General features: G+C 37.7%; 1 long non-coding RNA gene across 2 annotated transcripts in view; it reads right to left on the minus strand.

Annotated features, from left to right (window-relative positions):
* Window positions 1–8,411: 8,411 nt before the first annotated feature.
* The window catches only part of LOC144329735 (uncharacterized), a 36,410-nt gene continuing 26,508 nt past the window's right edge, over window positions 8,412–18,313 (minus strand). For both annotated transcript variants that reach the window (XR_013395363.1, XR_013395364.1), the window contains 2 exons: window positions 9,605–9,710; window positions 8,412–8,854 (listed from right to left, as the gene is read on the minus strand). This is a non-coding gene — a long non-coding RNA (uncharacterized LOC144329735). The remainder of the gene's footprint in view (window positions 8,855–9,604; window positions 9,711–18,313) is intronic.

Here is an 18,313-nt window from a genome sequence, read left to right on the forward strand (position 1 = left end):
AAATGTGTTCATTCTTAATTTGCATGGTGGCTGCACATGTGTGTGCAGATGTAAAAATTCATGGAGCTGTACGTTTAGATTGGCAAAACTAGTTGAGCTTCTAGTGTTCCACGATGGTACCGTAGATTTCAAACCATTCTAACTTTCTGTTCTTATATCCTTTTGAAAGATTTCTCTTAGCAAGGTTTTTTCCGCTAATGTGAAGAATATGACCTATTTCTGGCGTCTGTCTCTCCTGTTCACTTTTTTTGTTTTGTTTTGTTTGGAAAATGTAGCTAAAGACTTCATTAGCTTTTTTAAATGCTTATGCTTCCAACTAATGAATTGTCCAAATCCTCATCATAAGACTTCAGTTTCACTCATTAGAACCTTAATTGTCAAGCAGCGGAAATGATTCTTATTGTTTATCCTAATTGCTGTTAGGAAGGAGTACCGGAATTATTTGTAATTTATTAGTCACATAAAAATAATGAGGAATAAATAAAGTTATTTTCCCTGAAGTTATTTTCAAGGTACAGATGCAAGGAGGGGCATGTTTAAGGAAATCCATACCAGGCTTCTCTGGGAGGGAGCAGAAGTCTGTCTCTGGGAATCTACTTGCTGTGCTAATCCTCAGAATCACTCCTTTTCAACCCTGTTCAAGCACTTGGGGTCTTGAAGAGTGATTCCGAGGATAAACACAGCAAGTAGAGATTCCCAGATCCTTGGAGCCTCGAGGGATTGCTTCCTCTTGCCCCCATCAGAACCCACTCTTGGAAAAGATCTTGTGCTGGTCAATTTCACCGCCTTCCCAATGGGACACACACTTGTTACTTGTCCTTCCTGGTGTCAGGGACCCAAGCACTGGAGAGATGGAGTTGCCATATTCCAGGACCAGGAGCCAGGAATCTGGAGGACATGATCAATGACTTCTGATTGGCAATGGTGTGCAAGGGGTGCACTGAACAAGATGCCTGGCTGAAGGGACACATGGGGGCCAACTCCAAAGCCACAGACCCTAGAGTCTAGGGTACCTTTTCCTTCACCTAGAGGGAGAGCATTTCCTTTTGCCTGTCACATACATCCAGAGGGACCATCTATTTGTAATAAGCACAATTCACCAATGAGGTTAACAGTGGCCCTAAATTTATCTTCTAGAAAACCAAATTGCCATTATGATCGATGTGCCTATTTTCACACCCAGTTATGAAGAATACAGAAAGGATGTGGACCTCCCACAAAGAATTTACATGCTAGCCAAGAAGTGGAAAATGATGACAGGAAGCTAGACCTCCTTCCCCATCCTACCCTCTTCACTTAGCCCATTCCTGTTTGGTCTTTCCTCCCCTCTTTGATTCTCTTAGTTTGAGTTGAGTGTCGTGGCCAGGTGCTTCAGGACACCAGCACTTAAATCAATTCTCATCACCATTACAAATGGCGTCAGAGATGGGGCACAGTAGCTCACACCTGTAATTCCAGCACTTTGGGAGGCCAAGGCAGGTGGATCGCTTGAGCCCAGGAGTTTGAGACCAGCCTAGGCAATGTGGCAAAACCCAATCTCTCCAAAAAAACTACAAAAATGAGCTGGGCATGGTGGTGTGTGCTTGTAGTCCCAGCTACTTGGGAAGCTGAGGTGGGAGGATTACCTGAGCCCAAAGAGGTCAAGGCTGCAGTGAGCCATGATTGTGCCACTGCACTCCAGCCCGGGTGACAAAGTGAGACCATGTCTAAAAAAAAACAAAACAAAAAACAAAACAAAACAAAACAAAAAACATGGTGCCAGAATTTACACACACACATTCATAATATATATATATATATATCTCCTCACAATGACTTACTAAGGTCATAGCCTGTTTCCTTGTCTATATAATGGGGATAACAAAGGTCCCTACCTCCAAGGATTGCTGCAAAGATTAAACAGAAAAATGCACTCTTTTATTTGTTTAATGCCCCTGTGATATTCCACTGATAGCTGAGGAACTGAGGCAGGACTTCCACAGGTGCACACTAATAACTGGGGAGCTCTAGAAAGAGAGGGAAGCACCCAGACGTCAGGCCAGTCACCAGCCTATCTTCTTTCCTATCTTCCTTCCCAATAATAGAGCCTGTTTTAGTTGGGGTGTTATTGTTTCCAGGACTATTTCCTGGCCTAGCTTTCAGCTAGGTACATCCACAAAACTAAGTTCTCACTGATGAGATATAAGCTGACATTATTGGAGAGGGTTATGAGAAATCTCTTTAAAAGGTAGAAAAATGGCTGTGCAAACTCCTTTTGTCCTTCTCTTCTTCATTTTTCTGTCTGGATCATGGATGTAATGTCTTGAGCTCTGGCAGCTGTCTTGGACCATGAGGCAACCTTAAGGATGAAAGCCAAGTGATAAGAATGCAGAGCAGCAACATAGAGGAAGCCTGGTTTTCCAGTGAACCTTTGGAGCCCTCACACCAGCTCTGACATGCTTTCCTCTAGACTGTGATATGTGAGAAAAACATCCTTTCATCACATTCTGTTTAGTTTCTGCTCTTAGTAGTCAAACACAATGTCTAACAGATATAGCAGACATGACCAAGATACCCTCATCTTTACAGAGCTTGCAATCTCATTGGTTGGAACTAACACAATATGAGAAATTTGGGATACTGGATTACAGGAGACATAAATTCAGGAAACCTGGAAGATGCAGGAAAATTTCCCCAGAGAAGACAAACCTAGGATTGGCATTAAGGATTGGTCAAATTTAGCCCCATAGAGAAGAGAGAGAAGCGTGTTCCAAGAGAACAGCATGCAGAAGGGCCCAGAAGCAGCAGAGGAAGCACAGCCTGCTTATGTTAATAAATATGAATTTGATTACAAGAGTTACAGAGACTACCAAAGGCTTTTATGCAAAAACAAAAAAAAAAACAAAAAAAAGTCATAGAAAAAAAAAATTCCTGGGCCAGACATGGTGGCTTACTCTTGTAATCCTAGCACTTTGTGAAGCTGAGATGGGAGGATCACTTAAGACCAGGCATTCAAAACCATTCTGGGCAGCACAGTGAGACCCTGTCTCTACCAAAAAGAAAAGTAAATTAGCCTGGCGTGGTGGGACACCTATAGTCCCAGTTACTTGAGAGGCTGAGTCAAGAGGAGCACTTGAGCCCAGGAGTTCAAGGCTGCAGTGAGCTACAATCACTCTACTGCACTCCAGCCTGGGAAACAGAACAAGACTCTTCCATTTACTAAAAAATAAAAAATAAATACTTCTCACTTCTAAGCAGAGAAGAGACTAAAAAGTAAGTCTGAAAGCAGGAGATAGGTGGAGGCTCATGCAGAAATCGAGGTAAGATACCAATGCACCTAGAACTGGCAGGGTGCTGGCAGTGGGAGGAGGGATGGATGGATTTGAGTGATACTTGACAAATAGAATTGGTAGGACATGGAAAGTAAGGGAATACGGTCAAGAGAGGCTCTCAATGTGTGCTGGCTTGAACAAATTTCAAAACAGGAGAATGAGCTCAGCCTGCCACATTGCACCAACACCACTGCAGAAAAGTCTCGTTTTGTAGCAAGAGATTGGTTCTCTAGCCTCCCTTGTGGACATGTCTATGGGTCAGCCCCAGCCCAGCCATTCATTACTACTGGAAATATGTAAGAAAAACTGTTTTCATTTACAAAGTAACATTATATATAAGATTAAAATGCGACAAGTATTAACTTGCAGAGAAATATTTCAAAGTTTCGTGTGAACGTAAAAAGTGGTAGGTAGTTTTTTATATAGATAAGTGCATGACAACTAGCTTACAGAAAAATGATCCCAACTATTCTTAGAGTACAAATTCTATGGTTCTTTTACAACAATGTCGTCAGTCTCAACTCTCACAGATGACTTGGGGAAGGGTTCTGAGATTTAGTATATGAAAATGCGGGGCATCAAGAAAGAACGTCCTAGGAATAAAGAGAAACCAACTCACTTCAAAGAGAGCAGTCTCTCATTGAATCGCCCAGTACAGTTCCGAGGACCAACATTAACAGGGTAGAAGTAACCATGCAGGTGCAGTTAAAGTGACTGCCATAGGAGGGCAGCCTAACACGGTTCCTGCAGGAATTGGGGCTGCTCAAGGCTGAGATGTATAGATTGCCTAGGGCTTCAATGTGACCAACACAATCCCACTTAGAGAATTCTCTCATTGTAGAAGTAGTGCAAAATATGGGGTGAAGGAACACATCCTTAAGAAAAGTGATTTCAGTGTAATAAGTAGGAGAGGAAAACTGGAAGCAACCTGAATATCTAACACTAAAGAAATGGCCAAGGAAATTATGATATATGCAGAATATCATGCTTTTTTCATCAAAAATGATAAGGAATGAAACAATAATGTTGCATTTTCAATGAAAGAAACAATGTGCTAGATATGAAAATGAAACATATTTAAATATACAATTAAAAGCTAAATTACTATGGGAAATATGAGCAGGAAAGGGTAAATGTTATAATAAGCCTTGATAATATTTTTTAAAAGACTTAATCATCAAACAAGAAGTGTAAGTCAGGAAAGACGTATAAATTAGAAAGGAAAAAGTCACCATCTAGAAAATTCTAAACTGTCTCTTAAGTAATTCTTGTTTTGTTTTTTTAAGTCAGAACAGCAAGAAAAAATGTGTTTTTTAGACTCATGGCATTAAAACCTACATAATTAAATAAGAAAAAGTTAATGACTTAAACATCCAATTCAAAATGTTAAGTAAAACAAAAATAAAATAAACTCACATAACACATGGAAGAAGATAATAAAGGTGAGGACAGGAATGAAAGAAATACAAAACAGAAAAAAAGTAGAGCATTTTCAAGGAAAATACAAGGTACAAAATTGACCCCAGAAGAGGGAGAAAACATAAATAAAACAAGAAAAGTGAAAAAAATCAAAAAGAAATAGTAAATAGCAGTAGCATTCATGAATAGAGTTGCTTCCCTACAATAGAAAACGTTGTTATTTATTAAAAGGATAAAGGTCCTTAGAATCAGCTGATATTAAGGTAACTTTTTTTAAAAGGAAAATGCAAGATTTAGCATAGCAGGTATGCTGTGACCTCCTTGTGTAATATGTATGTATGTATGTATGTATGTATGTATGTATGCAGACAGAGTTTTTGCTCTGTTGCCCAGGCTGGAGTGCAATGGCACGATCTCGGCTCACTGCATCATCTGCCTCCTGGGTTCAAGTGATTCTCCTGCCTCAGCCTCCCGAGTAGCTGGGATTACAGGTGCCCACCACCACGCCTGGCTAATTTTTTTATTTTGAGTAGAGACGGGGTTTCACCATGTCGGCCAGGCTGGTCTCAAACTCTTGACCTCAAGTGATCCACCCACCTCTGCCTCCCAAAGTGCTAGGATTACAGGGATAAGCCACTATGTCTAGCCCCTTGTGTGATATTTAAAGATCCATGTAGACATATGGTATTAGATAAGTTTGTGATATTAAGGACCTATTGTAATCGGGGCAGCATTGTGCACTAGGTAATACTGAGAATCAGGAGCCAGATTCTCTGGATTTGAATCCCGGCTTTACCACTTTCTAGCTGCGTGATTGTCAACAGTCTCCTTAGCTTCTCTGTGCCTTAGCTTTTTCATCAGTGAAATGGTAACAACAATAGACCCTAACTCATAGAGCTGTGGGAATTAAATGGGCTAATTCTTACAAAGTAATTTAGAACAGTGTCTGATAGTAACATAATAAATGCCTACTAAATATTAGCTGTGGTGAATATATATATATACACACACACACTGTTTTCCCCCCTAAAAGCATTACTAGCAACTGTCCTCAGGAAATTGGGTGAAGGGTGCTTAGAGGCAAAATGAGCAAAGTCTCCATTTTTCTCTATTCCTTTCTGAACTTCTTGCATTTCCTAGGCATCCACATTATTAAATAGGACTGTGCGGACACTGGAATTATGGGATACTTTGGTTTTCCTCTTCATCTTTTTCTATATTTATTTTATATACATATATATACACTTATCTGTATTCAAATATAATTATATATAATATTTTAAATGTTGTGTTTGTGCTTAGCACAACTATGTAAAAATAGAAACAAATGGAAAATTATTAGAAGGAGAACCTTAAAAATCATAGGACTTTTGTTAGTATAAGAAAATTCAGAATCTTATTTCCCCCTTCATTTTAAACAAGTATTTTATTTATTTATTTATTTATTTATTTATTTATTTATTTATTTATTTTTGAGATGAAATCTGGCTTTGTCGCCCAGGCTGGAGTGCATTGGCGCAATCTTGGCTCACTGCAAGCTCTGCCTCCTGGGTTCACGCCATTCTCCTGCCTCAGCCTCCTGAGTAGCTGGGACTACAGGCGCCCACCACCACGCTCAGCACATTTATTTTTAAATACACTAGCTTCAGATGATATATTTTGTAAAATATTTAAATGTAAGTCAAAAATACTTCCTGGCCTTTTCCATGCCTAGCCCCTCCAGGGTGGGCATCTTCTCTCTGCATTAACATAGACACATACATAGTTGTAAAAATGTGTAATTGTGTTGTTTTCAGCAATATAAATGCTGTCATACTTCATGTATTGTGCTGCAACTTGCTTTTTTCAATGAAAAATATGTCTTGGAAAAAGGAATTTCTATGCCAATATACAAATATCTACCTATTTAATAGCTGCATAGATTTCTGTGATGTGTTTGTGGCAACAGTTTATGTAACTGTTTCACTATTGATGGGTGTTTAGTTTGTTCCCAAATTTTACCTCTTGCCATCAGTATTGCAACACACATACTTCTGCACATCTATTTCTCTAATTTTTTCTATTTTATATACCTTTATGACATATTGCTTTTATAATTTTCAAACTAATAAGAGTATGGATAAGAGGAATATTAGCTTGCTTTCCAAACCCAAGAATGTTCACTGTGATCTCTTATTTTTGAGACAGAGTCTCACTCTGTCACCCAGGCTGGAGTGAAATGGTACAATCTCTGCTCACTGCACCCTCCGCCTCCCAGGTTCAAGAGATTCTCCTGCCTCAGACTCCTGAGTAGCTGGGATTACAGGTGCCCACCACCATGCCCAGTTAATTTTTGTACTTTTGGTAGAGACGGGGTTTCACCATGTTGGCCAGGCTGGTCTCAAACTCCTGACCTCAGGTGATCTGCCAACCTCAGCCTCCAAAGTGCTGGGATACAGACATAAGCCACTGTGTATGATCTCTATGATCCTAAGTATGATCCATTTCTTAAAGCTTAGCATACCAGGGAGAATCAGAACATCTGTAAGTGTATAGTAAAGCCAGACAAAACCCCACAAACAATAAAAAATGTGTCATTTTCCTCAGGAGGTAGTAGAAATTACAAACATAAACCTGCAGTTGAGCAAATGCATAGGTGTTACAGCATTAATTGTTCAGTGGGATGTTTAGGGATAAACAACTTTTAATGGAAACATCGTGAAGACCAATCACGTCTCCTGGTGCAAGTGCCAATGACAGGCTACTGGACTAGATGGATCAAGAGCCAGCCTGATGTGATCAATCCTGTGTCCTTACGGTCACCATTACCAACCAATGACAAGCCTTTGCAAAGATCTTTCCATAATTTATTATCTTGTCTCTCTTCTAATAGGTTTACTGTTTCATGAGAAAAGGCCCACAAATCAATTAAGTAAAGCTGATTATTTTAGATAAGGAAAGTGAAATATCCTCTTTCTACTTCCCATTTTTCTTTCTCTGAATTTGCATGTAAGGTACAACAAGCTTATGTCATTTATCACAGCCAAGCCCCATTGCAGCAACAGAAATCGCTGGGAACAAAAAAAGAAAAAAAAAATGTGACAGACCCTCTCGAGACCTCTCAAAGAGGGAAAAATGTTCCTCAGTAAGCTCTCTTGTCAGTGAAGCAGAGAGACGGTGAGGCTGAGCTTCGCCCTGTTAAATATCGGAGCAGAACGTGTTATTTTGTTTAATAGAAACACAACGTGCTCCTCTTCAGAACAGACAGTTTGATTTAGGAGAAAAAAGAAAGAAAGAAAGCAATTTGGCCAGTCTTGTTCAAATTGACACACTCACTGAAGAAGAAAATAAAATAATGTGTTCTGCTTAACCCCGTGGTTGCAGGGTAAAAATCTCAATATGAATATTTGGGAAAGAAAAAAAAAAGTACAAGCACAAATTCAAAAAGAAAAGTTTATGAACTTTATACAAGACTATTTGGAAAAGTGTTAAGACCAAAAGGAAAGGTCAACTAAATTTCAAATCATTACTCCATTTGATCTGAGTTTTCAGGTGGTCTGGAAAAGAAACAATAATATTGCATTGTTCTAGCAGATTAATCTTAAAATCACATTTTAACATGTGACCCTTTTATCAAAATGCATGTGATTCCACTGCTCACATCAGGAGGTTTTTAGTTTCTTTCTGCCTTCCAAGTCCTCCCTCCCTCCCTCCCCGCTACCTTCCTGCACAGTATACATGGATCGCTCATGAGTGCCTTCCTTTTTTCCCATATTCTCATCTGATTTCTGTGCCTTCTCTTACCACATTTGTTTTGTTGATTTCATTATGTGTGCCATTAAAAATTAAAGCACAAGATGATAAGGATGCGTGATGATTTATGAAGCTCTTCTTTGAAAAGCAGTTGCCAAATTAAAGCTTAATTTATGGTTTTATGTCACACTAAAGCAAGTGTCTTTCTAAAGTGTTAGTCTTTGTTCCTCCTGCACCAGAAGACCTTGTGATGAAGAGTTTCTGCTTGAACACAGCTGAATGGTCAAGTCCTTCCACAAGCATAAGCACTCAGCATGCTGTTAGCCTTTGGCGGATGGCAGATTCAAAATCCAATCCAATCTCCTTTCCTTTTCCATTTACTACTACAGTGTCTGCAAAAAAAAAAAAAAAAAAAAAATCAACACCCCTACCTTTGTTACAGATAGGAATTGCCAGGTGACTCAGTTCTGACCTATGAGATATAAAGGAATGCTGCTTGTCTCTTCAGAACCCTATTCCTATCTGCCTGGAATGCAGAGAAAGGCTGGCTGAGCAGCTACCACCTTGTGACCAAGACGGCAATGCCAAGACAATTTTGGAGATTTAGTCTAGGCATTGCTGAGCTGCTGAACCAATGACTTCAGCTGCCTCCTAACCAAAGCTTCTTATGATGTAAGGGAAGCAAACTCCCTGGTAAAGTTACCTTAAGGCAGATTTCTGTTGCTTACAGGCAAATGCATCCCTAAACTAGATGTTATGGGCTATAGAGATGACAGTCTAGATCTAAAGAGTTTGTAAAATCTTAAGAGAGAAAGGTATCCAACTAATTAACTAAAACATTAAACAATATGAAAATCAGTAAGTTGAGGTAAGCAAAGTTCCACGACACGGAAGCAAAAAGAGAATTTTTTTGTTACCACTGTGACATGGGAAGCCCTCACAGAAAAGATGGAGAAGACATTGGAGCCAAGATTTGCAAAATGAGATTTCTCCCAGCCAAGAAGGAATGAAAACCCCACATTAAGGATACAGCAAGAAGAAATGAATGATGGCCAAAGACATCTGCGATTAGTGGACTGTGCTTAGTGAGTTGGTCTCATGCCTGATCTTGATGCATTACAGAACGGTTTTCTCAGCCTTACCTTCTCCTAAACCATTTCCCACTCCCATCATTTCTGTGCTCAGTATCAGTCTCCATCACATACATCTTCACAACAAGAAACTAGGTACAAAGCACTGGCTGCTACCCTGCAAAAAGAAAAAAAATAAAACCATAGTTTCCAACAGTTGATAATACGAAAATCTAATGATTCCTTTTATACAAGTGGTTCTCAACCAAAAGTGATCTTCTTCCTGGGGGACATTTGGCAATTTCTAAAGGCATTTTGGATTTTCACAATTTCAGGGGAGGGTTGCCACTGGAATCTAGTAAGTAGAGGCCAGGGATGCTGCTAAACATCCCAGAGTGCACATAGGGTACAGCCAGCCCCCTACAGCAAAGAAGTATCTGGTCTAAAGTGGCAATAGTGCTGAGCTTGAAAAACCCTGTTCTTTTATTATTTGATGTGGGCCGGTGACTTCCTATGTGTGACTTCATATCACCAGATAAGCTCATCAGAGAGAAATGAGTAAAGGTCAGCATTGCCTTAAGAAAAGACAAGTGAATCGTTGTGCTATGTGCTATTATGTTTTCTTTTTAATACTAAGCAAAACTACATTGACTGAAGCAACATCATAATGTCATTTAATACTTTTAGATTCCCTTATACATGGAAATTCCTCTAACAGAATGCTTGGTAATAAACATTTGTTTACTAGATGAATGCAGAAACAAAGGCCCATCTCACAGAATTCAAAATATACTTCTTTTACAGTGAGGCTTTCTGGGAGGGTGCTAGAACAAGGGTCTAGTTTATTAGCTGTTCAGAATGTTAAGCCCTTGCATGCAATAACAACAACAACAACAAATCATTAGAACAGTTGTAAAAGCCATATTTACTATTTCATTCAAAAGATACTCCATGCCAAGAATAATAGTATGTTACAAAAGTAGTTTTCTTAGAAAAACTTTTTTAAAAATCATATTGAACTACAATGGGATTCAGCCTTTGCTAAGAACTGTGTTCAGATCACAGATGGAATATTGAGAACTGTGCTAAATCACAGATGGTATATTTTTTCCTATATTTCACAAAACAGGCCATTTCTACCACTTTTTTTTCTTTTACATTTTGCTCTTGGTAATCCTGTAGCTTGAAAAAAAAACGAAACTAAAAAGAAACATGGAAACATTTACTTTTAGTGCGGTTTATAATCTTACTCTTTAGTGGATGGATACATCACTGAATATTCTGTGGCATAATTTACTAAAAAAAAAAAACTTAGTGTGTAATTCATTTTAGGTGAGCAATTTGTTTTATGAGCCGTGTATGTTTATTTGGGGTTGTGCTGTTCTTTTATTGAGTGCAATAAAGACACTTCTTATCAATTGATTTGTTGTATCAGCAATGGGCTTCTTTCCAGATTGAAACATGGCAGCTTTTCTGAGGACATTATCCAGCATATAATTTCACCACAGATATGAATCTGGGTTCATTAGGGCCCACTTGCACTGCCTGTTATGACCTAATTTCTAGGATTCCTGCTTGATGCTGGCATTATCCTTCTCTGCACACAGTGCATAACATGGTTGTCAAATGGGTTCTTCCTCTTTGATGGTTCATCACATACACAAACTTTTAATTTTGCCAACTTTTATACCAACTGATAAAATCAGAAGTTCAAAAGTTCACTTCCAATTCCATATGACATAGAAACTTTAAGTATTATAAAGCTTACACCTCTTGTGAATAATTAATTGCAATGCAGGGCAGAAACTAGAGGTATTACATTACTACTTTGATGGTGTCAATACACTACCAGGAAGTAATTCTTAAGCCAGATGTGGATAAGCACATTTCAGTGGTACATGATGCAAGCCACCAACCTTCTATCTAGCCTGGGTGTGATGAACACTGTTCTTTTGGGCGCCATTGACTTACCACGACTCTCAGACCACGGGACACCTTGCAAGACCTGTTATTAGCACTCTCATGTCGACACATGATCCAATTTATTTGCACCTTTCGAGAGTGAGAAAATCATGCCTTGAGAACAAAATTACGCCGATGCAGATATCACACAAGTACGTATCACAATGTCCTGGGGAACACTCCTTTGCACTTCAGTAATGTCATGCATGAAGCAGAACATAAGTGATATACACCCATAGAAAGTAGAGCCAAGAGATTTAACAGCTGTGCAAACGGGCTTGAGAACGTAAAATCAGGAAGCTATGTCTTTAGAAAAGTATTTTTTTAATCCCCAAATATCACATCTGGTTGCATTAAGTTGTCATTATGACATAGTATTTAAGATGATTTAATGGGTTATTGCAGAATAAGAATCTTGGAGTTTATTTAACTACTGTGCATTAACAGAATGTAGCTATTTAAATGATGTTCTGACAAAGCAGATGAAAAGCTGTTCTTGATGGTGAATGACTTTATTATATACTTTTTTACTGTAGTCGTATAAATATAGATATTCAAACATAAGCACAATATATAGAAATACAAGAGTGGAAGTGGGACTTTGTGATAGAAATTCAGATCAAGCAGTGCATACTAAAATGTAGGCAACTATTCACCCTAGATTTATGAGGTGCATTGGCCATGTGCACGAATATGGGGGTGTCACAATACAAATGTATCACTTCTTGACTGTTTCTTATTTGTCAATCCCCTGACTGGGCATCTGCAAGCGAACAGGCCAGTCCTCAAATTGACAGCTGGGTATCTCGGATCTGGAAACCTCCTGACCTGTTCTCGCTCATGTCCTCACCATCTTCCACCTTCCCCTGTTGACCTAAACCTCTTACCACCTCTTGTCAGACATATACATCGTTTTTAATACAAAATTGAGGTTCTATGTAGTTAGAACAATTTCAAATAACTTATTAGGGCCTAAACTAAAATCTGGCTTCCCAGTTTCCCAATATGTTGCTCTGTCACATCATCCCATCCTTGCTGCCACTTACGGGACATCAACATTGCAAGCTTTTCCAACCTGGCAAAGTATACAAAAGTCTTTCTAATGCCTCCCTATCCCTAAAGTGAATGTGTTTTGTTTTGGCTTCCTCCTAATCTGCTAAGAATTTCTAACGAGGAGGGTTAAATAAACAAAGCATTATGGCAAACGGCAAACTTCCAGCAGATTGCAATGGCTATATAACGGTGTCCTAAACAAATAGAAGGTTAATCAGGGGCTAGAACAGAGCCCTGCTCAATAATATTTTCAAGGACATAAGCTCCTCCAGCTTACTGTTTCATCATTCTCATGGCAGGTCCATGTTCCAGGCAGCAGAATTCAGGAAAAGAACAACAGGAAGAGCAGCAAACAGCTTACACCAATTGCCTCCTAAGAATGGTTTGCAGAAATTTCCACACAACACTACAGTTTACATCCCACTGGCCAAAACTTATACTTAGTGGCTATATCCAGCCGCAAAAAAATAAAAAATAAAAATACAAATTAAAAATAAAAATAAATAAAAAAACAGACCAAAAAGTTTAGTTTGATTGTGAGGAACCAGGTATCCAGGCAAAACTTCACTATTATGAAAGAAGAGAACAATATGGTTGCTGATGGTGACATGAGCATTTGCCCATGGACATTAAACCATTTACAAGACTGTTTTTTACGCACTGCTTCTTCCATCAGTTCAAGACTCTAAAGTAAAGCACTAAAGTAGCATATAGGTTTTAAAGCCAACACTGATTAATCGGCAATGACTGCTTGAGAAGGCCATTTCAGACAAAGTGTGGTCTCAGGGACAAAGATCTCAACAATCTATTAGTGATGTCTGTAATGGATACAGGAAAAGAGAGTGGGGGTGAAGATGCTTTCTTTTATATTTCTATTCTCGCACTCTCATTTGACATTGACTTTCAAATTAAAGTAAGGGTTCTACAAGTCCAGCAGCATAATAATAATGAAAGCTGCTAACACATCTATGATACATTACCCGAAACAATCTATGCATGCAGACACTATTTCCATCCTGACAGTTCTATCATGAGATAATTACGTATTTTTATAATCCCCAATTTGGAGATGAAGAGGTTAAGTTTTAAGCAGAGCAATGTGTTTCCACTAAGGTCACCTAATCATAAGTGGCAGATCCAGAATCTGAATTTAATTCTTTCAGCAACATCAGATGTTCTTTCCACTCCCTGTAGAATAATACTATTCCAAAAAGAAAAAGAAAAGAAAAGAAAGAAAGAATTAAGTTGTTCTCCTGGTAGATTTTCTTGGATCTTTAAACTATTTTGGTCCAATATATTAAAAGTGGAAAGAAACAGAGCAATTATATATTATCTACTGATATTATCCCTTAAAGTTTTGGGTCTTCTCTGCTAATGAATTTCCTGTGGTACTCAACAAGACCAACTGAAATAGTCATTCAACAAACACAAAATTCAAACAAAAACCTTACTGAAACAAAGCCTATTAGGAACTGGGCAAGAAATACTCATGAAAAAGTAGTTTCTAATGGCCTTTAGCCCACAGATGTGCAAACAAATGAACTGCGGTGTGCTAAGAGCTGTAATAAAGGCAAGCACAAGGACCCATGGTGGCACAAAGGAGCCAACTGCTGCCATTCCAGGTGTGGACAAGCAGTTGGTATGTCAGAGCCACTTCACAGAAGGAGAGATGGGTGAGTCCCAAAGGGTGGGTGGGTAATCACCAAGCACACACAGGGAACACCTAATCATTCAGGGAGGAGCAGATGCCAGGACTGGATGTGCAGAATGGCATGGCCAGTTCAGAATGGCATGGCCAGTTTAGAAAAGCTGGGCACAGTATGTGCATGGCTGGAATAACCAGAATGAAGTGGGGAACCAGCAGGGGAGGTGGTCAAGAGGCTAACCTTGAGAGGGGCACCTGGACGAGGCTGTGCTTTATGGATTTTAGCGTGTACGCACAGAAAAGCCAGTGAAAGATTCTCTTGTCGATCTTTGAAAGAGAATCACATCGATCTTTGAAAGAGACCCCTAATGAAGTTGGGCTGCCATTACCAAAGCCACAGGCAGTGAAATCTGGTAAGAAACGAGCAGAGCTGAAACTGAGAGTACTTCCCCTGGAACCCACACATTTTGAAGGGTTTATGAAAGGCCTGGAATGATACGATCCAAATGTAGGACTACGTATTTCTCTGAGGAAAAGCTCTGTGCCTTTCCCAGGTTCTCAGTGAAGCCCACAAGCAGAGGGACAATAACAACCTATAGGTTAAAAATGTGTGACCTAAGCTCAGACCACCGCAATGGAACAAAAAACAGTTATATCGGAGTAGTATATAAAATGAATAGGAATGAAATGCATGTATTTGCATTTAATTTTTAAAAAACAAAAGAGCAAAATTCTTAACAATGGGCTGACTATCTTTGGTTTATATTTCATATACACAAAGTTAAGGAATTCAGGTGTATATGTATACAGGGGCCTTGCCACAGACATCCCAGGATGGACCACGTTGTCAACATCCCATCTTCTTACACCTTGTTGATATTACAGGTACTCTTTTACTTGTTGGACTATATATCCCAAAGTTTGGTTGAAAAGTAAATTATCTAAAAAATCAAGCTCCTGAGAAGGTGGTCATACTTCTAATAGCTTTTGCGGGGAGAGGGCAATGTTGAGAGGCATTAAATCTCAAAGTTCTTGCTACAGAAACTTAAGCAGAAATGGAGCCATTGCCAGGCAACAAAGTAATTACGTGGGAAAAATCTAGATCAGTTGTTCTTAATTATTTTTGGTGTCACAGAACCTTTGAGATGTTGCTGAGCTATATAAACATTCTCAAAAAGATTCATAAATGTGTCTTCTTACAAAATTTTACATAAATTTCCAGAGGTTTATAAAACTCTCAGAGTCCAAAAACATTGAGGTGACACTGGATGGCACGTCAAGAACATTTAGTTTCAAAAATTTTCCTTTCTCTCAACAAAAATTTATAGATTTTCATCTAAATTAGCCTCACTAATATTTTCTTTATCTCATTTTTACGGATACTATTTGCTCTGCAATTAATTTCACCTTTCTCGCATGCATATACTCTCCATCAGTGGTAAAATCACAAAGTCTGAGAAAAGGAGAGTGATTCCAGTTTTCACTATATTGAACTGTTGCCCAAACGACAAACTCCCAAATGTATCTACAAACCTAGATTAGAAAACACTGTGCTATGCTTTCACTCCCCAAAAATTGCCTTCCCCTCTCAATGCTAGTATCTGTCTTAAAACCAGGTATTTGAATTCTGGTCTACTACATTGTTGCGTATATATTCTTTAACATTCATTCTACTACAAACATCAATACCTTTATTTGAAAATTATATTAACTTTCTTCCAGAATAAATAGAAACCCAGCAATGGTCTTATTTTCTTAATGGGCTACAGAGCAGAATAATTTTAAGGGGGAAAAAAATACCACAAATTCTATAGTATTCCTTCTTTCTCCCACATTGCAATTACTTCAAACCTTTGATTAGCCCTCTAAAAAAGACCACACATTCCATAATTTGAAGCAAAAGGTTAATGGTGTTATTACAACTATTATCTCTTTTAAAATCATTATCCTTTTTTTTTATAGCTATATTACCTTCACCTTTCCATGAACCCACTTTACCAGCTGTTTCCCTCTGTCATAAACTTTGCTGAACATCATCATAGAAATAGGATAAATGCCATGTTTTATCAATCAAGCCTAAGGGGATTTGAGGATTCTTATAACTACAACTGTAAAGGGAGTTTATTGCAAGTTTCTGTTTTGATTTGTAAATTGTCCTTAAGTAAAAAACACACCTGATGCAAACGTCGAGGATGTTAAAATGCAAGACGGTATGCTACAAAAATCTGCATCATAAAATTTGCTAGGTTGACAAATGAGAAAACTAAAGACTATTGAGAAACACATGCAGGTGTGTTTCCTGTGTGAGTTGACACCTGCTGGCACCACCATCCCTACCCATACCTAAGTTCCATCACTCCTAACTCCACCCACCCCGGCACTCCAGCACTCCAAGGAATATGTGGAACATAGGAAAGGTGCTTTTAACTTACACAGACTACTTAGAAAGTCTCAACACAATTCAAAAATTAATTAAATTAACTTCATAGTAATATTGCAATAAAATTTAAAATTTACAATAAAAGTCCCAAAATATCATCATATGTTGGAGACTAATAAACACACTTCTAAATTATAAGACATCGTGAAATATTTATAACTAAATCACAGAAACTATTAAAACTTTTAAGTTACAGCTAAACTAGTACTTTAGGAAATTTTGCAGCTTTAATAAAAATATTTTAGGATTGAAAATGAATGAAATATTTAACTGAAGTAGACATAAAAAAAGAGCAAGAAAAATCTAAATTAGGTAGTGGAAAAGAAACAACTAAAAGAATAGCATTGAATACATTTAAAAAATAGAAATGAACAACAAAATCAAACTCTAGTTTCTTAAAAAGATGAGTACTATTTATAAATTTCTGACGAAAGTGATCAAGAGAAAAGCAGGAAAGCCACAAATCAGCATAATTAGAAATGAAAAAAAATGTAACTATAGATAAGTTACAACTTATGTTAATACTATGAACAATCTTTCCAATACATTTGAAAACATGTGAAATGTAAGATCTTCTAAAAAAAAAAGTTTAATTACCAAAATGACTAAAAATCAAACACATTCTGAATAGACAGGCAACCATTAAATAATTTCAATCAGCAGTCAAAAAAATCTTTCCCAACCAACTACACAGAATAATTGTATTAAATTCACAAAACCCCGATCTCTATTTTTAACAAATATTTTTCATGAAAAAAATTAAGAAAAGCATTCCTTCTTACAACATCATTAGAACGATATGCCAAATCAGTCTGATAGTGCAAAAGTAATTTTAAAATCCAACTCATTTATAAGCATAAATGCAAGCACAATAATATAGTAGTAAATCAAATCCAATACTGTATAAAAATAATTCATCATGAATGAGTTGGATTTATATTAGTAAGACAAAGATATTTCAAAATTATAAAATTGATCAACACTAAGAATAAAGGTCAAAATGGTGATTCTCTATGGGGCAAAACAGTTTAAATAATACTTTTATTATAAAAGCATTTGGCCACGTTGTAATAAAGATAAATTTTCTTGACCTAAAGATGACATCATTCTTAACATTAAAATTTGTAATGAATCCCAATAAATCCTGGAAAAAGGCAAGAATCCTCACTATTGGCACCACTGTATAATACTATACTAGAAATCCTAGCCTATGAAATATGATAAGAAAAAGAATCAAGAGGCTTGCTTAATGGATGGCTTTAAAACAAAAATAATAAAATTATTATTTACATCAAGTCTCTGCAAAATAAGACTCATGGGCCAAATAAGGTCCTATTGTAGGCCAAATTCAGCTACCCCCATTTTTGTTTTACATGTTGTCTATGGCTGCTTTTATCTTAAAAGTCAGAGTCGAGTAGTTGCAACAGACCCTCAAAGAAAAAAACATTTACCACCTAGCCTGCTCCCAAAAAATGTTTGAATACTTCTGTTCTACATAATAGGTCAAACAGAATCCATAAACAAACAAGTTGAATGAATAAAAGGACTTAGCAGTTTCTGGTCACAGGATCAATGTAAAATAAAAGTCAAGAACATCTTTATACAGCAGTGTAATCTACTAGAGAGCTATGTTAAAAACACAGCTACAATTGACAATTAATAAACTATAAGGCATTTAAAA

This window comes from Macaca mulatta, chromosome 7 (assembly GCF_049350105.2).
Source record: "Macaca mulatta isolate MMU2019108-1 chromosome 7, T2T-MMU8v2.0, whole genome shotgun sequence".
Lineage (NCBI taxonomy): Eukaryota > Metazoa > Chordata > Mammalia > Primates > Cercopithecidae > Macaca > Macaca mulatta.